Source organism: Danio rerio, chromosome 23 (genome assembly GCF_052040795.2).
Source record: "Danio rerio strain M-AB ecotype USA chromosome 23, GRCz13ab, whole genome shotgun sequence".
NCBI classification, from domain to species: domain Eukaryota; kingdom Metazoa; phylum Chordata; class Actinopteri; order Cypriniformes; family Danionidae; genus Danio; species Danio rerio.
In genome coordinates this window covers 5,075,001-5,100,000 of record NC_141043.1, presented here as the reverse complement: position 1 = coordinate 5,100,000, position 25,000 = coordinate 5,075,001, and the positions used below count along the sequence as shown (strand labels likewise).

General features: G+C 37.9%; 1 non-coding gene across 2 annotated transcripts in view; it reads left to right on the top strand.

Moving 5' to 3' along the window:
* The window catches only part of LOC147831210 (uncharacterized), a 51,897-nt gene that overhangs the window by 24,691 nt on the left and 2,206 nt on the right, over nt 1-25,000 (top strand). Inside the window, exon 2 of one of the 2 annotated variants that reach the window (XR_015523110.1) lies at nt 23,181-23,350. This is a non-coding gene — a transcript (uncharacterized LOC147831210). Of the gene's footprint in view, nt 1-23,163; nt 23,351-25,000 lie in introns of both variants that reach the window. The other variant, XR_015523109.1, reaches the window with a different exon arrangement.

Genomic DNA, 25,000 nt, shown 5'->3' with positions numbered 1-25,000 from the left:
AAGTTTGCCATCCACCCTTGTTTGAAGTAAAAGGGTGGAGTTTGTTGTTTTTGTCTGCTGAGTAGCATTCAGTTTCAGTCTGTAGAGTAACTTCATTAGTGATCTTGCAATGGCCAGGTAATTGAATCCAGTACTTCAAGATGTTCTCTGCTTTCATTGCTCTGTCCTCCTAACTCTAGAGTGTATTGTGGAAGGGCAGTTTGTCCTTGGCCCAGCTAGCAAAATTCATGTAGCTCAAATCCGGCCCACACCAGAAGCTTACATCCGGCCCATATACCGCATGGAATGATGGCACTTGGGCGGTCCGCTCCTGTTTGCTAGATCTGGGCCACAATTAAGCCAAAGCAATATCACATGTCAGCAAGAATTTAACCAAATGAACCAGAACTGACCCTATTCTGGGCCACAGTTCGCTTTTATTCTGGCTCAGATCTGGCCCACACCAGACACTTACATCTGGACCACATACTCAATGAAATGATGTCTCTAGGGCAGTCCGCTCCTGATTGTCAGATCTGGGCCACAAATAAACCAAATCGGCTGCTCCTGCACTGGAAAAGATGATGGTCCAGGACTGCCACCTGAACCTGGCTGATTTGAGAGACGTTGACAAAGCTCGCTTTCTTAATGCTCCCATATCCCAGGCTGGTCTGTTCGGCAATACCGTTGGGGAGTTTACCCAGGAATTCTTAGCAGTGAAAGAGCAGTCCAAGGCAATGGGAGAAGTCTTCTACCAGCGGGCTTAGAAAACTGCTACTCCCACTGCCCCATCAACCTCGGCTGCTCCTTGCAGAGGGCATCCACCCGCGGCTTCAACACCTGCTCCCCTTCCACTGCCCACTCCACTGCCCCCGCCCTAGGGAACTGTTAAGTCTGGTAAATGGACCACGAAGCATCCCTGAGACAGGCCACTCGGAGATGAGTGGACCTGCTCTTTCCTCGGTGGGGGGGCAGAGGACCATTTCAGTCAATGTCATCGACTATAAAAATACAGCAGCTGGCCTTTGGGCTGGCAGCAACCAAATTTTCTATATAAAGAGCAGTTTCCTTTTTTCCCGGATGTACAAACCCGAGCACTGCCAGTCTGGGACGCTCCGCTTTCTACCTCATAGTGCCGGGCCCCTTCGCCTCAGGCCCTCAGAGTGGAGCAGTATGGACTCCTTTCTCTCGCTCTGGCCTCACTGTGGGATCCAGGTAGGAAGGTAAGAGACATTCTCTTACTTTCAGCTCTTCCTCAGGACGCAACGCTTCCAGGGGTGAGCACTTTCTTCCCAAGCTGCCCCTTCGTTGGCACGTCAGCAATCGCTCCAATGATCCCTGGTGATCTGCCAGCCTGGTTAGCGATGCCCAGCACGTCGCAGTGGCTCATACGGACAGTCAGACTTGGCTACACTATACAGTTCGCCATTCGCCTTTCAATCCCGAGAGCGCCCCTGTCTTGCGAGAGGAGATTGCACCAGGTGCCTCCAGTTCTCTCTAGCCAAGATGAAATCCGGGTTTTACAGCCCGTAGTTCATCGTGCCCCAAAAGAGCGGGGGGTTAAGACTAATCCTAGATCTGCGCAGACTGAACTGTCATTTACACAAGATGCCGTTCAGGATGCTTACTTCAGAGCGTCCGTCCTTGGGATTGGTTTGCAGCTATAGACCTGAAGGACATGTACTTCATGTCTCCATCCTTCCACACCACTGCCCATTTCTTCGGTTCCCGTTTGAAGGACAAGGGTGGCATTACAAAGTCCTCCCCTTCGGGCTCTTTCTGTCGACATGGGTTTTCACCAAACTTGTTGAGGGTGCCCTAGAGCCACTTCGGCTTGCGGGCATCCACATACTCAATCATCTGATTGGCTGATTTTAGCCTCCTCCAGAGATCAGTTGAATATGCACAGAAACAATGTGCTTTGGCACCTCGACCAGTTAGGGTCAACCGAGAAAAGAGCAAACTTTGCCCTGTGCAGAGGATCTCTTATCTCAGGCTGGAGCTGGATTCGATCACCATGGTTGCGTGGCTCTTCGAGGAGCACGCCAGGCTAATGCTTTATCTGAGCGAGCTCGACAGTGGAATGTTTAATGAATCTGAGACATAAGACGGTGCATGAAGTTTAACATCTTTTATCTTCTGACTGGAGCCCTTTATGTTTGAAGTCACTACTAATTTCCAGTGGGACATTTTGTTCAGATGATGGCTGATTATTTGGTAGTTCTGAACAGAAGGAAGAGTTTTGTCACAATCAGCTACAGAGCTGAAAAGCTACTTGTGATGCAAAAGTGCAAAAGTGCAAAAAAAAAAAAAAAAAAAAAAAATATATATATATATATATATATATATATATATATATATATATATATATATTTATATATATATATATATATATATATATATATATATATATATATATATATATATATATATATATATATACAACAATAAAAAACGTTATAATTAGGAAACTGTGTATTTTACTGTTACAGTTTAAGACAGAATTATTAGCCATCCTGTAATTTTTTTTTCTTTTTTAAATATTTCCCAAATTATGTTTAACAGAGCAAGGAAATTTTCACAGTATGTCTGATAATATTTTTTTCTTCTGGAGAAAGTCCTATTAGTTTTATTTCGTCTAGAATTTTTTAGTTTTAAATTTTTTAAACACACACTTAAGAACAAAATTATAATCCCTTTAAGCTATATATATATATATATATATATATATATATATATATATATATATATATATATATATATATATATATATATATATATATAAATATATATATATATATATATATATATATATATATATATATATATATATATATATATATATATATATATATATATATATATATATATATATATATATATATATATATATATATATATATATATATATATATATATATATATATATATATATATATATATATATATTGATAGTCTACGGAACAAACCATCATTATGCAATAACTTGCCTTATTACCCTAACCTGCCTAGTTAACCTAATTAACATTCAGTAGTCATGCATTTAAATGTCACTTTAGGCTGTATAGAAGTTTCTTGAAATATTTCTGGTAAAATATTATTTACTGTCTTCATGTCAAAGATTGTTGTGTTTAGAAATTGTGTTTAGAAACATGTTGAAAAAATCTCTCCGTTTAACAGAAATTGGGGAAAAAAATAAACAGGGGGGCTAAGAATTCTGACTTCAACTGTATATACTGTATAAATAGGACTGTATTATACTATTATACCGTGTATTGCACGGCTTTACTAACAAATTGGCATGTGTAACAATAACAGTCATTCGTGCCAACACAAACACATGCACGCACACACACACAAACACAAGCACACACCAGCAGGCTGCATTTGGGGATGGAAATATTTTTAATGAAGACATAATACACCAGCTCATAGCCCCGAGTCAGCTTAGAGATGCTTAATTCTGCAGGAAGGACAGGAAGGATGCTGTTTACATGCTGTTGTTTCCTTATTGATTTGATTAACATGACGAAAGACGTTGTCCATTGTGCCCACAAACTGGGAGGGGAGATCCAGTGTTATAACATTCACTGTGAGCACTCTGTAATGTGCTGTTATTATACTATTTTTAGGATTTCGATTTGTTTGTAGGTCAAAAACACTTTAACTCTAAAATTAACAAATGACACGACACAACCATGCGCTGCAATGGCAAGAACAAGAATGTGCTGCAATGCTGCAGCCTTAATTTCCTAAATTAAACTTGTTATTCAGGCCATGGTGCTATAAAAAAGTGCCAATCACGTTGTGATGAGAGAAGAGCTATGGGACCGCCAAAGGGGTTTTTAGCATGGTTTCCACTGGCTCAACTAAATATAGATGAATCTGAGTTCTTATTAACCAGCTAAATGAAGCTTCCTTGCGCACTGCGCTATATAATACTTTTAAAAAGATTCAGTTATGTGATGCAAGACTCAGCAGGATAAAAGCGCTCTTATTTTGAAAGCTTGACAATGCCGATAGTACTTTCGAATGCTTGAAATGCTATTTATTTCTAAAATGAAAAAGGCTTTAAAGGAACATTTGCTGAGATGTGTATTGCCTTTAGTTTGTTATCTGAATTGCTATCTAAGTTAACCATTAATGCCCCCCTTTTTAAATATTGTGAAGTGTGTTTTTTGTAAGTGTAACCCCGCCGGTCCTACACCACCCAACCCGCTCTGGGCTGGTTTCGAACCGGTGATCTTCCGCATGGGAGTCGGTTGCTCTACCAAGGAGGCTAAAGACCATAGCATCTAGCGTCTGTCAGAGGTCAGAGGAGTGAGATTTAGCTGCACAGCACTCACTAGCTGGCCTCCGTTACATGAGGATATATCCATCCATTCCGCTTATCCGGGGCTAGGTCGTGGGGACAGCAGTCTAAAGAGAAAACCCCAGACTTCCCTCTCCCCAGACAATTCCTCCAGCCTGGATTTTCTCAATGTGGAGGAGCAGCGGCTCATACTCTGAGTTCCTCCCAGGTGACAGAGCTCCTTGTGCTAATCCCTAGAGACTGCCTGCCACCCTGCGAAGGAAACACATTTAGCCACTTGTATCCAAGATTTTCTACTATTAGTTGTAAAGTCCATCTATACCGCGTTTTGACGCCAGAGTCTGTCCAGAAAAGGACTAATCAAATTAGCTCATGAATCGCACCAGGGCATAGTCCATACGAAGCAAAGACTGAGAGAGCTGTACTGGTTGCCCAAGATGGACAGCCAGACAGAAGCTTTCATGTGCAACTGTCATACTTGCCAACAAACTGATAAGTCTGCTGTTTCCCATGATGCTCCTCTTAATCCTGTTGAATTACCTTCTGCTGCCTGGGACAAAGTTTCTATTGATATTGTAGGGCCGTTCGAAACTGCGCCATCAGACTGCAGATATGCCATAACTCTCATGGATTACTTAAGCAGATGGCCTAAAGTCACATTTACCTTTAAGGTTGACATATCCGCTGTTAAACACTTCTTGACGATGGTGTTTCGCCGTGAAGGAAATCCAAAGGAGTTTCTGTGGAAGAGGGATGTACGTCATTACAGATCTGCAGTTTACAATCCTGGTGCAAACGGAGTGGTAGAGAAATTTAACAGAGTGCTGAAAGACTGTTTGCAAACTGCTTCAATTCAAGCAGACCCATGGAAGTTCTTCACTCAGACATTCTTGATGGACTATCGAAGTACTCCACAGGCTACCACAGGTGTTACACCATCTGAGTTACTCCATGGTCAATGTATGAGAAGCAAGTTGCAGACTTTTCAGTGAACGAAACAGACAGAAATATGATTCGAAAACATGTGAACAGAAAACAAGACAAAGTAAAAATGTACACAGATGCCAAGAGGAATGCAAAACCTTCTAAATTTCAACCTGGTGATCTAGTTCGAGTTAAGAAACCTTGGATGGTAAAAAAAGGGTGAACAAAAGCAAAACCAAAATCTGTTGTCCTGAAAAAAATGTGATCATTCGTACCTCCTCGATGATGGAAGCGTGTGCAACGCCTCGCGCTTGGCTAAGGTGACAGAACCAAATGAAAGTGTTCCTCCTACTGAGGTGCAGCGTAAACCTCCACCAAGCCCATTTAATAGGTATGTTAGAATTAGACAAAAACCTGCTTGGACTAAGGACTATGTTTAACACATGTAGAGAATGGGGAGTGTTTAAGCTGTGGACATTTGCATAAATACCACAGGAATGTTGAATTAATTTCTCGTTCATTAGCTCATAATATGTCCTTATTCTAGGTGACGCAGTGGCGTAGTAGGTAGTGCTGTCACCTTACAGCAAGAAGGTCGCTGGTTCGAGCCTTCGCTGGGTCAGTTGGCGTTTCTGTGTGGAGTTTGCATGTGGAGTGTTCGCGTGGGTTTTCTCCGGGTGCTCCAATTTACCTTACAGTCCAAAGACATGTGGTACAGGTAATTTGGGTAGGCTAAATTGTCTGTAGTGTATGAGTGTGTGTGTGAATGTGTGTGTTTGGATGTTTCCCAGAGATAGGCTGGAAGGGCATCTGCTGCATAAAAACATGCTTGATAAGTTGGCGGTTCATTCCGCTGTGGCGACCCCGGATTAATACAGGGACTAAGCCAAAAAGAAAATGAATGAATGAACAGTGTCCTTATTTTTCTTTAATGTTAATTGCTGGTTAATTGGATGCAGCTGTATTGTTTCTGAAAAGGATGTTGTGCTCTCTTCCATTTTATTATTCATTTATTCCCATCCACTAGGTGGGACTGTGGATATGCAAAAGAGAGATGCATGGAAAGAAAAGATAGAGTAAAAGTGAATGGCTAACTGATACTGTGTTGTTTTGGTTTCTTGTGCTGGCATCCCAAGTAAACAGAACATAACAGCTGTTTGTGCACTGATAACTGTAATAAGTTGCCTGAAGTAAATTTATTGAGTAAACTCGTTGCCTCAATTTAATTGAGTAATGGCGTCTCCCAAAACTTGCATCATTTCATTTTCTTGTCGGCTTAGTCCCTTAATTAATGTGGGGTTGCCACAGCGGAATGAACTGCCAACCTATTTAGCCAGTTTAACAATGCCCTTCCAGCCGCAACCCATATCTGGGAAACATCCACACGTACACTACAGACAATTTAGCCTACCCAATTCACCTGTACCACATGTCTTTGGACTGTGGGGGAAACTGGAGTACCCAGAGGAAACCCACGAGAACGCAGGGAGAACATGCAAACTCCACACAGAAACACCAACTGAGCCGAGAATCGAACCAGCGACCCAGCGACCTTCTTGCTGTGAGGCGAACGTGCTACCCACTGCGCCACTCAAGAATTCAGTCAACTTATTAGGGTTTTCAGTTCAGTGTAACAGCACTGGCAGGTAGGGCTGCATTTACACTGCAGATCGTGATGGTCAATTCCGATTTTGAGACTGTTTCTGATTTTTTTTTTGATGACCTACTTGCATCATCTTTTAAAAGTGACTCGTATCCGATCGTCTGCATTTACACAGCACACGGCAAAGGTGCAATGAGCCAGACAAAAAAAAGAGCGGGAGCTGACTAACAGCTGATAATTAAAGAGTGCTCTTTTCTCTATTCCTGTATCTGATTGCAGCTTTTGACAAGCTGTTTTACTATAGTTTATGACAGAAAGGTTCTCATTTGTCCATCTTCTTTTGATATATAGGCTTTTTACAAACCTTTAGGCATCTTAATGTAATGTCCATGGGGTGATTTATGCACGTGATGTATGCACTAGTTTTATATTAGTTTATATTGGTTCTGTGGAGGACATTGCGCTCTCTCTCTCTCTCTCTCTCTCTCTTTCGTTAACATGCTTAAGTACGTGTGCTATATGACAAAATAAAAACTGTTTAAGTCCTCGTGTATGAGATTTAAAGTTTGAGACTCTGCTGAAGTGATTAATAACCACCTCTTCAAGCAGGTCTCGGTACGCTTTTTTGGTCTGCATTTGGGGCGCACTCGAGTACGATTGCTGCATTCACACCTGCCCAAACGAAGCACACCAAGAGGGAAAATAAACTCTGGTGCGATTCAACCGAACAAAATAAGGCAGGTGTGAAAGCACCCTAAGACAGCCAATAAAATTTTTCATTTATGTTTTCATTTACATTTTACATTTTCTTTGCTGATTATAAAACCAGCTAAACATGAAGAAACGGTCTGGCGCATAGGACTCTAAAGTAAAAATCACTTGTTCTATCCCCGACAAGACTTATTTTGACAAATAAATAGTTTTACTACAGATTTCATTTTTTCTTTCTTTCTTTCTTTCTTTCTTTCTTTCTTTCTTTCTTTCTTTCTTTCTTTCTTTCTTTAATCCTGCCTCCTCAGACATAATTAGTTATTTCCTGCTCTACAGTCTTGGCAACACATGATTTTACTACATCTTTTTACAGCATTTCCTTCTACTCTCTGAACAGGATGCCGGCAGTGATGTCTGTTTTGAAAGGCTCAGCTGTTAGTTTCCCTTAAACACACACACACACACACACACACACACACACACACACACACACACACACACACACACACACACACACACACGATCTTGCTAATTAACATAGCAGACAATCAGTCTGAACAGCAGCTGCTGACAGCACACACTGTGGCCATTCAAGAGCTCCGCTACTGAGCCAAGCAAAATAAATATATTTTTAGTTAAGAGGAAACCAGGCTTGGAAAAAATTATTTATTCCATACTGTGGGTTTTTTGATAAGGGCTGTACCATTGTTACTTTTGCTCATACTGTTAATTTAGGAAAAACTTGAACATTTTACTCTTAGAGAACAATATTTACAATGCATTGTCAACAAGCTCTCGACCCTGCAAGGTAGGCTCTCTTTTACATTTTTGGTCATGAAGAGACAATTCAAGAGTGTATAAAATCTCAATATTTCAAAAGTTTAGTAAATTTTGATTAAATTGTTCCTTACATTGTTCCAAACCCAGCTAGCAAAATTCATGAGGCTCAAATCAGGCCCACATACCACATGAAATGATGGCACTTGGGCGGTCTGCTCTTGTTTGCCAGATCTGGGACACAAATAATTCAAAGCAATTTCACATATCTGCCAGAACTCAAATAAATGAACCAGAACAGATCCTATACAGCCTCAGTTTGCTTTTATTCTGGCCCAGATCCGGCCCACACCAGACACTTACATCTGGACCACATACTGAATGGAATGATGGCTCTGGGGCGGTCCGCTCCTGTTTGTCAGATCTCGGCCACAAGTAAGCCAAAGCAATACCACATATTAGCCAGAATTCAACCTAATAAATCAGAACTGACCCTATTCTGGGCCACAGTTTGCTTTTATTCTGGCCCAGATCTGGCCTATTACTTCTAATAATGGATTAAACATTGGTAAACATCAGTGAATTATATTATTTCATCACAGGTTGTGCCTCACTTCATTTTGCTTGCTGTGATGAACAAACTTTTAAAGAAAAGTTCTTAAAAGTTACAGCAGCCCAAAAGAAAATTTATATTAAAAGGTTCAGGGCTATGAGCCCAACTAAAGCAAACACTCTTCTCCATGATGGTGACTTTAGTCTATGTGGTCCACATATGTTTTAAGATAACTGGGCCACATTTGCCATATCTCTTCTGGACCGCTTTTGGTTTAAAGCCATATTAGCCAGAGCTAACTGTGCCAAATATTTTCCAAAAGTAGCCCACATTTGTTTTAGGATAACTAGGCCCTATTTGTCATATTTTCTCTGGGCCTCTATAGGCTCACAGCCGCAATAGCCAGAACTTTCTGTGCCAAATATTTGCCAAAAGTGGCCCACATATGTCTTAGGATAACTGGGCCACATTTGCACCTACACGTGTGAGCTACTTTAGGTTTAGACCCAGATTACCCTTAAATGACTCTGCCACATTTTTGCCTACTGCGGTCCACATTTGTCCTCATCATTTGGGCCAAATTGATCATTTTCCACATGGGCCACATTGGGCTCACATTCAGATTACATTTTGCCATAAGTGCCAAATCTTTGCATTAAATGGCCCAAATATGAAGTTGAATCTTTGGCCCCCCTTCACCATTGTACAGGTGGGCCACTTCAGGCTCACATTCGTTGTGTCTGGGCTGAAGGAATACCACCAGTGCCGCATAACTGCCTAAAGTGGCCCACATTCGTATGCTATCTGGGTAAGACCAATAGTTATGGTTGTTTAGCCTGTATATTTTTTTTGTTTGTTTGAGAAGTCTCAAGAGCATTTTATGAATCACTAGGACAACAGTGTCAGCTAAAAAAATGGTAATTTATTATACATTTGTTAGGGGTGTAACGGTACATGTATTAATCCCGAACCATGATGGTACACTAAAAAATGGCCATGATTTCAACGGTAAAAAACTGTAAAAATGCTACAGTACAAATCCGTAACCTGGTTAACGGTATGTTTGCTTAATATATTCGGCGAATAACCGTCAATTGACTTTTCCAGAATTCCCTCCATGGCACATAACTTTTTATGCATTTGGTTGACAATAATATGGATCTTTTTAGTTGTTTCCCCATCAGTTATGTACATTAGAGATTTATGTTACATCTAATATTGATAAATAATGTTTATTTCATGACTTTAATTTTATGCGTGTTACCATACTGGTGTTTAGTAGCTGTGTGAATGACACTGAGCACCTTCTATATGCTGGTACTCTTTTCTGGTTGTGGGTAAAGTTGATTGTGATGAGCATTGGCTCATTATGTAACTTCCTCATCACCACCTGCATGTGGGTGTGCTAACATGTCTAACTGTGTAACAAAAGATGTGTAAATGTTGATCATTCAAAAAACAAACATATTCCCTCTATCAATTAACAAAATACGGTAATTTACCGTACAAATTAAAAATTACTTTTACGGTTTGTACCGTGTTTTTAACGGTAAAGTACTGGCAACCACAGCTGCCTTTTTTTTTACCGTAAATTTTACGGATTTTTTTTTACAGTGTACAGGGGTGACAGTTCAGTTCACATGAAAAAGACCACATCTTAGCAGCCATTCACAAAAAAATGTATCTTTGCATCTTAAAACGCAGCGCTCAGAAATAGTTGCACCATTTTGCTGTTGTCATGTCAACTTCAATTGAATTCAAATCAATTCATCTTCATTTCTATAGCACTTATACAATGTAGATAGTGTCAAAGCAGCTTAACATAGAAGTTTTAGTAAAAAGAGTTTAGAGTTTCAGAGTTTAAGTTCAGTGTGGTTTAATTTTCACTGCTGAAAGTCCAAACACTGAAGAGCAAATCCATTGATTCGCAGCTCCACAAGTCCCAAACTAAAGCCAGTGGTGACAGTGGTAAGGGAACAAACTTCACCAATTGAAGGAAGTTAAGAAAAAAAATACCTAGAGAGAAATCAGACTCAGTTGGGCATGACCACTTCTCCTCTGGCCAAACTTCCTGTGCAGAGTTGCAATCTAGATGCCGGAGGCTGGAGAACGCTGGACATCCATCGTGGATGAGCTGCAAGTGTGAGTAGTTCACCGGAGGATGTTCAGGCTGGCCCACAGTATCATTGTGGACACTCATCACTAGTGTCACATTTGTTTTACGCAGCGGATGCCCCTCCAGCTGCAACCCATGCCTTGGGAAACATCCATACACACTCATTCAAACACATACCCCCCTATGGACAATTTAGCTTACCCAATTCACCTGTACCACGTCTTTAAACTTGAAGGGGAAACCGGAGCACCCGGAGGAAACCCACGCCAACATGCAAACTCCACACAGAAATGCCAAATGTCCCAGCCGAGTCTCAAACCAATGACCTTCTTGCTGTGAGGCAAACGTGCTACCCACTGCTCCACCGTGCAGCCTCGCATCAATGTAAAAATGATAAAAATGATGTGGATTTGTTTAGATTATTTAAATCACTAGTAAAATCCAGAGTAAACATTGAATATATCCATTATCAACAAACAAAACGTGTGGTTTTATCTGAAATGTTATAGTGTTAAAGTTTCAGTTGTGGCTGTGTATGAATTTGATCTTGTTTTATATTGGTAAATGGTTTATATATACGTGAATGATTTGTGTTTCTATATTCATTTTTTGTTTACAAAGAAACACTAATTGCATTTAAAATGTACAGTATAATTGTATTCATGTAGTAAAATGAAGTACTTTTGAAGGTCTCTCTTATTTCACTTGCTTTTCAAATGGGCCTACAAATCCCTGCTGATTCTCTGCTTTCTCTTTTCTTTCATTCTTTTTTTCATTCATCCTTTTTGTCTCGCTCTGTCCATGACTGAGTTTAATCAGAACAAGGTGTAAATTATTCAAGGAAGCTTGTTGAATAAAGGTCTTTGATTGCCTTTTTTTTTTGTCTAGCCGGCTGCATTATTAAAAAGCCATGCCATGATTGTCTATCAGCAAGTGTTACAAAGGTACATGCTTCAAACCACCACAGAAACCCATTCGCTCACCTCACGATCTCTCTCCCAGAGCTCGTTTACATTCAGGTCATACTGCCTGTGGCGCATGGTCAAGGTCACCCTCATACACTTCATAATGTGTGCAGATGGGAAGAGGCAGTTTTATGTCACATTATGAGTGTGAATGGATGTTTCCCAGAGATGGGTTGCAGCTGAAAGGGCATTCATTCATTTTCTTGTCGGCTTAGTCCCTTTATCAATCTGGGAATGCCACAGCGGAATGAACCGTCAACTTATCCAGCATATGTTTTACCCAGCGGATGCCCTCCCAGCGTTCCCGTGGGTTTCCTCCGGGTGCTCCGAGCCCTTGATTTTTGATTAGGCCTACCTTAAAGGACCAGCGAGTAACGAAATGCAGAAGTTTCTCTTTTCGTTTGGCATGTGGTATCAAATTCCATAAAAAAAAAAAAGTGAAACATACGAAATTAGATGAAACTCTAGAGAAAATGCTGGATAGGCTGGTGATGCAACATTAATTGTTTCATACCGAAACTTTCCTTCTAAAAGTGCTTACTTGGTCTTATCCATATTTCTTTGCATGTTGAACACACGTCGGCCACAACGGGGAAAAATTAATTGCGTATTTTTTTTTACGTGTTAACTATTTTAAATTAATCGCATGCGTTAACGCACTAATTTTGACAGGACTAATGTGTGTATATATATATATATATATATATATATATATATATATATATATATATATATATATATATATATATATATATATATATATATATAGTCACGATCACCAGCGATCGTATTCAGTTTTATTGCTGGTTCTCACTCACAACAAACCATGGACTACACTTCCGCCTTTTCCTGGACTACATATTCATACATGCACTTTGCCCAGACACCCATGCTCACTCATCTAGACTGATTACACTCGCTACACCTGAGGATTGTCAGAGACTGATTGCATACCCTACTTAAGCCATACATCCACCCTTTCAGTTTGCCGAGTCTTGTTTATCCTGTGATGACATTGCAACGCGTTTACCTTGTCTTGTTTTCCTGTGTTTCGACCCAGTCTTGTTTAGCCTTGTTCTCCTGTTTAGCCGCCTGCCTTACGACCTATAGCCTGTTTAATAACTACGATTCTGGACAGCCTGTATATACCCGTTTGCACCTGTATTGACCATTGCTAGCCTGACAATGGATAAACCTGCATATTGGGTCTTACCTCCAGTTGTGGGTGTCATCCCCCGTTGTTACATATATATATATATATATATATATATATATATATATATATATATATATATATATATATATATATATATATATATATATAACTTATCCAGCATATGTTTTATGCAGCGGATGCCCTTTCGAATGCTACTTATCATTGGAAAACATCCATACATACTCATTCATACACATACACTACAGACAATTTATCTTACCCCAAGGCGAATATGGGGAGAACATGTAAACTCCACACAGAAACGCCAACTGACTCAGCCGAGGCTAGAAATAACGACCTTCTTGCTGTGAGGCAAACGTGGTACCCACTGTGCCACCATGCAGCCCTGATGACAGACATTCAAAGCTTAATTCTAAAATCCCAATAGAGGCTTTGAATGTAAATATGATGTAACAAAAATAAAATCATATGAACTGTCAGAATGACCACTCTGGTCATTCTTGAACTTAGGTTATTCTGGTAATTCTCCATTAAGAAATAAAATAAATATTTGCCTTTTTATGGTTTAATTATTCATTTTCATTGGCTTACCAACTCCCTTCAGTTTCTCAGGTTGGGATACCCTCAAATGAGATAGTTCTCTGGGTGCAAGAAAGTACACACAGTCTTCAAGTGTAGACTGAAAGTTTAGATCCAAACAGACATTTTAAAATGTCCTTCTAAGCACTCCCATTGCCCCAAAGTTGGATAAAAAGCTTCCCCCAGAGAGCAAAAAATGTATAATAATAACAGGAGGGATATGAAAAGTCCTTCACAAGTGTTGAGGGAGTCTCTGAAGGGAGAGTAAGGCAAAGTGGGTCTGTTCAGAAGGTTGCTCCTGGCAAAGACAAAACGACCCAGTTACTAAACACAGCCAAGACACTGCACAAACGAAGGACAGGCAGGCCACCCAAGAGGAGAGGGGCACGCTGGCCGATATAAATGACGTATTGCCCCACTGCACCATCCAGAGAGGGAGTGAGCAAGCAAAAGAGAGAGCAAGAGAGAGGTTTAATAATACTTTCATCTTAAAAATTCCTTAAATCCCCGGTTTAAAAATCACATCTCAGATACATTCAATTTCCCAGTGTTGGGTTGCGGCTGGAAGGGCGTCCGCTGCGTAAAACATGTGCTGGATAAGTTGGCGGTTCATTCTACAACCCTATTTAATTTCCTAGAAATTTAATTTCCTAGAAATTAAATAATTAAATTAAAAAATCTAAATTTAAATTAAAAATCAAATAAAAAAAATGTATTTAATTTCCTAGAAATTAAATAGGAATGAAATAGAAATTTAATTCTGTCCTTAATAAATGGACTAAGCCAAAAATAAAATGAATGCATAAATGAGATGCATTCAAATGCAATAAAAAAAGAAAAACAAGTACATAAATTAAATTAAAAACCAAAAGATTATGATGTACAACACATAGGATCTCATATATACACCAACTTCAATAAGATCCAGTTACATTATTTGTTAAGCTGTAGTATGCAAATTTAATTTTTATTTTTGCTGCCATCAAACACAAAACAGCGTTACATTCTTTCTCTGAAAAATCTTCAGTGAATCAATGAAACCATGTTCTTATTAATAATTTTAAAAAATTACCTAATCTATTACATAAAAAATAGAACTTTAATTACAGTTGAAAAGTCACACAGCTAAATATTTGTACAGTTTTGTAACGCGGAGGCTGAGGCTTTGCTCGAATCCATATGGAAGTTTATTAAAAAGGTGAGACAATTGTTTTGTTCCTGTAGTATTGTAATACAAATACTACAGGAACACAACTTTAGATCGCCAGCACACAAGATGCACATCGTTACAATAAACAATCTTTAACAATCATTAAGTATTGTTGTTTAAAATATATGAAACAGGTTTCATTGTGGTTTATACAGAAGTGCAGAGGGAACAGTGCAGACAGTTGATACTCTGAACTAAGTTTATTTATTCCATCATAATGTAGCTTTACTGTCATTTTTTCTCACTGCACATCCCCATATAGAAAGCTGATATGTGGCATGATATATGGATATATGGTAGTGGCGCAGTAGGTAGTATGTCGCCTCACAGCAAGAAGGCCACTGGGTTGCTGGTTCGAACCTCAGCTCAGTTGGCGTTTCTGTGTGGAGTTTGCATGTTCTCCCTGCCTTTGCGTGGGTTTCCTCCGGGTGCTCTGGTTTCACCCACAGTCCAAAGACATGCGATACAGGTAGGCTAAATTGTCCGTAGTGTATGAGTGTGTGTGTAAATGAGTGTGTGGATGTTTCCCAGAGATGGGATGCGGCTGGAAGGGCATCCGCTGTGTAAAAACTTGCCAAATAAGTTGGCGGTTCATTCCACTGTTGCAACCCCAGATTAATAAAGGGACTAAGCCGACAAGAAAATGAATGAAGAGTCAATAATTTGTCAAAATAGTGCAAAAATCACTGTTTACATTTTTAACCATATCATACATCACTATTTTCACAATGCTAAGATTAGCAGAACAGTACCACCCAGTGGAGAAAAAGTGAACTATACAGGAACCAGCACAATGACCCTTCAGAAATCATTCTAATATACCCATTTGTTTAATGCAGTTTTTATTAATATTATCATTTATAAAATTAATCATTGGGAACACTCTTATGTGACACTATATTATTACTTGCCTTGAGTTAAGTCTGGCAAGGTAAAAAAGTGGAGGAGCGAATGGAGGATAATCCAAAACAAAACACCATAGCCTTTAGCAAACATTGAATGGTGCCAGCTGTGTATATTCAAAGCAGACTTACATGATTATGTACTCGTGTACCTTTATTCTGAGAGTGTATGAAGAGGATAAAGATTCTGTGTGGAATTTCAGTGACCTGAGCTCTGGTTAAGGATGTGAAGGGAAGGGCAGAGAGGGGGTCTGCTGCTCAAATGAGAAAGTTTATTGTTTTATTTCATGGCATATGTTTTAGGGAATTCCTGTGTGTGAGTGTCCATGCATCTTAAATTTTCAGCTCCATTAATTTTCATGGAGATCAAGAAATCGAAATTATCTTACACATGCAATTTGATATTTCATATATTAGATTTTGATATATTTGACATTGATATATCAATGTAGGATCCCTGCATACACAGTGCATGTGTGTTGCAGGCCCTGCCTCCGGAGACCCAGCAGACAGATTACTGTTAAACAGTATAATAGAATGAAAACCACGCAGTCACGTCTGCTCCTTTGCAGCTCCTTTGACGATCTGCTCATTTATTGTCCAGCATCATAATAAAACAATACAACTGCTTTTAACTTCTTTAAAATTCACAATAAACTGTCTGTCTTTCTTATATATTTGGTCATTTTACAACAGATGGAATCAATCATACAATCAATCGTGTCCAAAACATCAAAAACCAGTCACACTCTGTCTAATCTTCTCATCCCCCCCCCCAGTTGTTCTTTAAATACTCAGTAAACATCTTATCAGTATTAACAATTACTAACAAATATATTATTTATAGATGTGTACATACACATACACATATGTATGTGTATCACATTTGCAGATATAGGTACTAATAATAACTGTCTGTGTGCTCAAGTATTACAAAACGATTTTATAACATGTCTACTGCCCTCTAGCGTGCAGTGAAACCCGTCATCTTTGATGGGATGCTGAAAAAGCATCCCTATAGAAGCTAACACAGTCACTCACCATCTCTAGAGCTGTGTAAAAACAACCCAGGCCTTCAAGCTGACACAGTCCTGATGTCTCTGACATATTTTTGGCTCAAAGAAAGCCTTTCATTCATCTTCGACTGGGGAGGGGGGCAAAAGATATTCATTGTATTTTCACACAAAAGGCACAACAAAGCAGCAAGATATTCAATCCAGCAGCTTCAGAGACCGGCAGGCCGAGTGGAACAGGGCCACTTTTGTTGCCGTATTAATGAGAGCTCCTGTTTCCAAAAGCTGCACCCTCTGGCCGACAGCAGACTCACACACACTGGGGCTTCGAGGTGAACTGAGGGCCTGAACGACTCTCAGCAGAATCCGAAAGGCGATTATTTCAGCTTCAGCTTTACGAGCGGAAAGGGTATTCTGGGGGTTGTTTGACTTCTCTGGGTTTGAGAGTTCACCTAAGTGAGGCTATAAACGGCTAGGGGTTGCAGAGCAACACAAACAGAAAACACACTTCTGCTCATCTAAGGAAGGCTGCAGCTCAACATGAGCACCAGACGGGGGCAGCAGATGAAAACAATGAGGTGGAGCATCTGTTGTACAAAAAGTGATTCCTTGGTCATACTTTACAGTAAGGTTTCATTAGTTAACGTATTTAATAACATAAACTGATAATGAACAACACTGTTACAATATACAGCATTTATTATTATAGTATTATAGTATCATAGTTATTATAGTGTAATCAAATTAACCCTTCATCCCTCCTGAAGAATGTCAAAACAACATGCGAGGAGGGTCAGCTCTGTAACTGGAGGAAATTATATTGCTCTTTTGTGCCTCAAATAATAGCATTAACAATAAAAAAGAAATAAAAATCATATATGTATGTATGTATGTATGTATGTATGTATGTATGTATATATATATATATATATATGTGTGTGTGTATATATATATATATATGTTTATATATATATATATATATATATATATATATATATATATATATATATGTTTATATATATATATATATATATATGTTTATATATATATATATATATATATATATATATGTTTATATATATATATATATATATATATATATATATATATATATATATATATATATATATATATATATATGTATATATATATATATATATGTATATATATATATATATGTATATATATATATATATATATATATATGTATATATATATATATATATATATATATATATATATATATGTATATATATATATATATATATGTATATATATATATATATATATATATATATATATATATATGTATATATATATATATATATATATATATATATATATATATATATATATATGTATGTATATATATATATATATATATATATATATATATATATATATATATATATATATATATATATGTATATATATATATATGTATATATATATATATATATGTATATATATATATATGTATATATATATATATATATATATGTATATATATATATATATATATATATATATATATATATATATATATATATATATGTATATATATATATGTATATATATATATATAAATATATATATATATATATATATATATATATATATATGTATATATATATATATATATATATATATATATATATATATATATATATGTATATATATATATATATATATATATATATATATATATATATATATATATATATATATATATATACATACATTATTATGCGTGTTAAACTAGTGTAATTAGTCAGAATGAGGAAGCATGTGTGTGTGAGTGAAGTGCATGTATGAAAATGTAGTCCAGAAATGGCAGACTTGTAGTCCATAAGTTAATGAGTGACATCCAGCGATTTATGAAGTACGATCGCTGGTAATCGTGACACCCGGTACTGAAGTTTTAAAATCATCAATTTCCCGCTAACATTTAATCGCCGCGTTTATAAACATCGCTGATTTGCCATAGTTTTCATCAGTGCTCAACAGAAATGATTGTGATTGGTCGTGAAAGGTCATCTCACCGCACTTCACTCAGTGCAAACACAGATCCACGAACACTGGAGCGTTTTAAAGACGCAAAGATCAGTCGATTCATCAGCGTATTGTGAGTTTGCACTTGGTAAACATCGGTAAAGTGCTGTGCATAAGATGCAACTAAACATTTAGAATTACAATAACATAAGACATCCTCATTAACCACCCTAATGTTTTAACACCTAGGTCATACTTATGCCATTATACAATATTAAGTCACATTTAATGTGCACACACACACACACACACACACACACACACACACACAATATAAACACTAACTCTTTAATGTTAATTACAAAGACAATTCAAAATACTGTTACATTTTATTTAATAAAATATTATATTATAAATATAAAATAATAATTTATAAAGTTATAGCTAAAAACATCCAGGTTTTATTCCAGTAGGACCTTCATGATGATATAAAAAAAAAAGGTATTTGTTTGAGCATTTGGCCTCCAGATCATGTCTGTGTTGTATCCTGTGGCCAGCTGCCCTGCATGGACCGCCCTAACAAATAAAAGGTGATGACTTATGAATGGCCAGTGGGCCTGACACATGTTCTGACTACAAACACATCGTCTGACAACTTCTGCCCTTTAGCTTCATTTACAGTAAGTCACATTCTTCCGGCCTTCTGAATGGAAAAAAAAAGCAAGCATTGTTTGTTTCCACCCAGTTTTAAAACTGCAAACAGGTTGGTGTTTAGTTGCATGAGTCACACGGGACCTGCAAACTGTGCTTGACAAATATATATATAAAGATTTTCTGAGGCTAATGAGAGGATGTTGAAAGCCACACATATCTTGCTGTCAGTCTGCTATGAAACATGCATATATGTGGGCGTGTGTTTTGTGTCAAATATTTGGTTCTATAGGCTTCTTTCAGTGACAATGTAATGGAAAAAAAAAAAAAAAAAACTCATCCACGCCAAGATATCAGCTAGCCCTTTTAGACTGTGGTGGTAAAATTTCATTTTATTTTAAACTTACATTTTAAGACATTGTGTTTTTTTTTTTTGAACAGTGCTGTTATGTATTTTTTTGTGTATTTCAGTGGTTTCTGTGGAGGAATTTGGGTTCACATTTTGACATTTTCACATATTTTTTTATCATTTGTTTATATCTCACAATTTTTTTAGGAAAAAAAAATCTTTTAATTTTTTTAATTTTCTTTACAACTTACAGTTTTTAACATTCACATAATCTTATTCTTTCTTTTTCTTGTCGGCTTAGTCCCTTTTAATAATCCGGGATCGCCACAGCGGAATGAACCGCCAACTTATCCAGCACATTTTTACGCAGCGGATGCCCTTCCAGCCGCAACCCATCTCTGGGAAAAATCCACACACACATTCACACACACACTCATACACTACGGACAATTTTAGCTTACCCAATTCACCTGTACCGCATGTCTTTGGACTGTGGGGGAAACCGGAGCACCCGGAGGAAACCCACGCGAAGGCAGGGAGAACATGCAAACTCCACACAGAAATGCCAACTGAACCGAGGATCGAACCATCGACTTTCTTGCTGTGAGGCGACAGCACTACCTACTGCGCCACTGCGTCGCCCTTCACACAATCTCAAATTTTTTTGGTTTTTTGTTTTGACATTTGTAGATTACATCCTAATTTGTGTCTTTCAGAGCTGTTTCTCTAGAATTTCCGAGTTTACATCTTACAATATCCTTGGGATTCTGAGCTACTGTATTTCTGAGTGTACCTTTTTTCCCTTAGAATTAATAGTTTGCATCTCGCAGCTCTGCCTTTTTTTCTTAATTTCTGTATGTTCATTTTTTTCATCTCGATGTTACAGACCTTTTAATTTAATAAAGAATAAAATGAGTTGATAACATCACCTTAAATTAAAAACTCAGAAATGAGAGATTTTGACTGTGGTCTTGGTCTGTTAAAAGTTCTGTGATTATATATGTGAAACCGGTTTTGGTTAAACAAACCTCTACAAACTGCTCCAGCATGACTCTAGCATTTGATACTGAAGCTGCACAAGTTCAATTTGAGGTGATGGCTGTCCTAATGATTTCAGTCAACTGGCTACAAGAGCTCAGCCCAACTGGCAAAATTCATGTGGCTCAAATCCGGCCCACACCAGACACTTACATCTGGACCACATACTGAATGGAATGATGGCACTGGGGCGGTCCGCTACTGTTTGTCAGATCTGGTCCACAAATAAGCCAAATCAATACCACATATTAGCCAGAATTCAATCAAATGAATCAGAACTGACCCTATTCTGGGCCAAAATTTGCTTTTATTCTGGCCCAGATCTGGCCTATTTCTTCTAATAATGGATTAAACGTTGGTAAACAATGGTGAATATTATTTCATCACAGGTTGTGCCTCACTTCATTTTGTTTGCTGTAATGAACAAACTTTTCAAGCAAAGTTCTTAAAAGTTACAGCAGCCCAAAAGAAAATTTATATTAAGAGGTTCAGGGCTATGAGCCCAATTAAACCAAACACTTTTCTCCATGATGGTGACTTTAGTCTACAGTATGTGGTCCACATATGCCTTAAGATAACTGGGCCACATTTGCCATATCTCCTCTGGGCCGCTTTAGGCTCACAGCCATATTAGCCATAGCTAACTTTGCCGAATATTCGCCAAAAGTGGCCCACATTTGTTTTAAGATAACTGCGCCACATTTTCCATATCTTATCTGGGCCACTATAGGCTAACGGCTGCATTAGCCAGAGCTTACTGTGCCAAATATTTGCCAAAAGTGGCCCACATATGTCTTAAGATAACTGGGCCACATTTGCACTTACACGTGTGAGCCATTTTAGGTTTAGACCCAGATTACCCAAAAAAAAAAAATGACAATGCCACTATTTTTCCAACTGTGGCCCACATTTGTCCTCCATCATTTGGGCCAAATTGATCATTTTCTACATGGGCCACATTGGGCTCACATTCAGATTACATGTTGCCATAAGAGCCAAATCTTTACCTTAAATAGCCCATATATGAATTTAAATCTGTGGCCGCCCTTGCTATTGTACTGGTGTTCCACTTCAGGCTCACATATATTTTGTCTAGGCCGAAAGAATACCACCAGTGCAGCATAACTGCCTAAAGTGGCCCACATTTGTATGCTGTCTGGCAGAGAACACACTGAAAAAGACAGCTCTCTGCAAGTTCTGTGTAACACCATCAAGCACGGCTGGCCAAGAAAAAGTGTTCCCATGCAACTGAAACCCTTCTTTCCTTTCAGGGATGAGCTCAGTATTTTGAATTTACTTTATTTAACAGGGACAATGCTCATTAATCAACAGTAAAACTGTAAATAAGCCAGAGTTAGCCACAAGGGCTAATTTTCATCTGTTGCCCCCTGCCAGATTTTAAAAGGCAACTTAAAATAAACAAAAAACACGTCATTACACATACAAAAACAGTAAAGTTACATATGACAAAAAGAGATACAAATATGTAAATAAGAGTTTCCTAAAATGTTAGACAAAGGAATTACACATGATTACAAACTTGATTTGCTTTTAGCCATTTCTTTAACTTGTATTTAAAAGTAGAATAATTTGTAACACCCCTTAAGTCTATCGGAAGTGTGCTCCAATGATGACTGGCTCAAACTGAGAAGACTGATCGTGCAAAAGTTGTACGTCTAAACTGCACAGCACAATCTCCCCTGGTAACAGATCGTGTTGCTTTACCGTTATTATTCTTGTGTGTCACAAACTCACACAATGGAGGTGAAGCATATCCATTTAAAATTTTAAAAATCATACAAGCATCAGCCAAATATTTCATATCAAAGCTCAATAAATAAGGTTTTTGTGTTATATTACAATGATGATACCTAATAGACTTTTGATCAAATACTTTCAGTGCCTGTTTATAAAGTGATTCAACTGATTTTAAAACTGTTTTACTAGCATGTGACCAACTAGTAAGACAATATGTAATATGAGAAAAGATCATGCATAAAAAGTTGTGCTGCTTCATTAGTCAAGTAAGGTCGTATATGCCTGAAGTTGGCCGGATAAAATTGAACAATTTTAATAACCTTCTTGGCATGCTTTTGGAATGTTAATTGAGAATCTAAAATTAGACCTAAATATTTAAAATCAGAGACAACCCTGAGCTTTTCTCCTTTAACAAATACATCAGGATGATGGGTTACTGTCAATGATTGTGAGAAAAACATACAAACCGTTTTACTTGTATTCAAATTAAGATGTGATTCACACAACCAATCAGATACATGAACTAATGCCTCAGTTAAATAATTTGCTGCCAGATGCTTGTTTTTCGCAGTATTGGGGATGGATTCATCACGAATGGAACAAGAGTTGCAATTCCTCACAGCCTACAGAGCGAATATCTACAGATCTTGCACAAAGGCCATACAGGAGCCGAAGCGACCAAACGCAGAGCACGAGATGCTGTTTTCTGCTTGACTGTAAGCACAGGACATTGCCGATTTTGTAAGTCCTGCAGCATATGCACATTTATAATATGAACATGATCCATTTTATAGTTCTATAATTAAGAGAAATGAGAGAATGGGAAAGGGTTTCACTCATTTATCTAAAAAATTAAGATACACGTAATGGTAGATTTGTGATTAATTAAATCATAATGGATCATTTTTTACTGTGCAGATCATGCTTCAAGTACTCAATGTATTGGGTAATATACTTTGAGGCCGTACTCACACTAGGTACAGTTGCCTCGAACCGGGCCAAAGCACGCTTGTCCCCCCCGACGGCCCGCGCTTACACCATATCGGGCCTCGGCACGCTTACGTCATCGCTGCTGCTCTGTTCAGTGAGAAGCGCTCTCTATGGCAAGCCTTTTTAGCATTTAAATCTTTGTTCTGACTCCATAAATATATTTAGAGATATCTCTAATTATATTTTGACTAGTCATAATTATAATTCCACTACTCAGAATGACAATTAGAGATATCTGCAATTACAATTGTACTAGTACGAAATCAGATTGGAGATATCTGCAAATATATTATGACTAGTCATATTCCTCCATTGACTTCCATTGAAAAATATTTGCAGATATCTCTAAATGAGTTTTGATTAGTCACAATTGTAATTAGAGATATCTCCAAATGAATTTTGACTAGTCACAATTGTAATTAGAGATATCTCTAACTGAGTTTTTACTAGTCATAATACATTTAGAGATATCTTTAATTCATCATATTTAGAGATATTTACAAATATATTTGAAGATATCTCTAATTAATTTACTAATAGTCGAATTACAGTTGTAGATATCTTGAATTGTATTTTTGACTAGTCAAAATTCATTTGGAGATATCTCTAATTACAATTGTGACTAGTCAAAACTTATTTAGAGATATCTGCAAATATTTTTCAATGGAAGTCAATGGAGGAATATGACTAGTCAGTCATAATATATTTGCAGATATCTCCAATCTGACTAGTCGAATTATAATTATGACTAGTCAAAATATAATTAGAGATATATCTAAATATATTTATGGATAGTCAGAACAAGGTTTAAATGCTAAAACGGCTTGCCATACGCCCTCACCCAGTAGCACAGTGGAGATTTCTCTAGTTATATTCTTTCAGTCGTTTGATATGCAGTGACATGCAGTCAAATATTTCGCCAAACAGTCCTTAGGGATGCGGTGACACACAGTCAGATATTTCACCGGACAGATCCGCCACTTTTGGCGCTCATAAACAATCATAAAGCCCTCGTGCTGCAGGAATGAGGAGGTCTGCTGAAGGCGCGCAGCAGTCGTGCAGTGAGGGGTTTGCGTCTTAAAAAAAATATGGCAGTTTGCAATCACTGAACAGTAAGAATGATTAATAAATCCATATGAAACAGTCCCTTAAAAGTCACGTCTCGCTTTCAGTTTCGGGCTTTGGCGCGTTTTGCACTCACACACAAGCATACCGCGCCAAAGCCCAAGTGATCCGCGCTCAGGCACACCTCTTCCAACCGGGCCAGGGCCGGCCAAGTAAACCGTGCTTGAGCCCGATTCAGCGCACTCACATTTTTCAAACGATCCGGGAAACGGGCCTGGGCACGGTACGGATGGCATAGTGTAAGTAGGCCCTGAGTCACAAGTCTTGTCTGGTTTA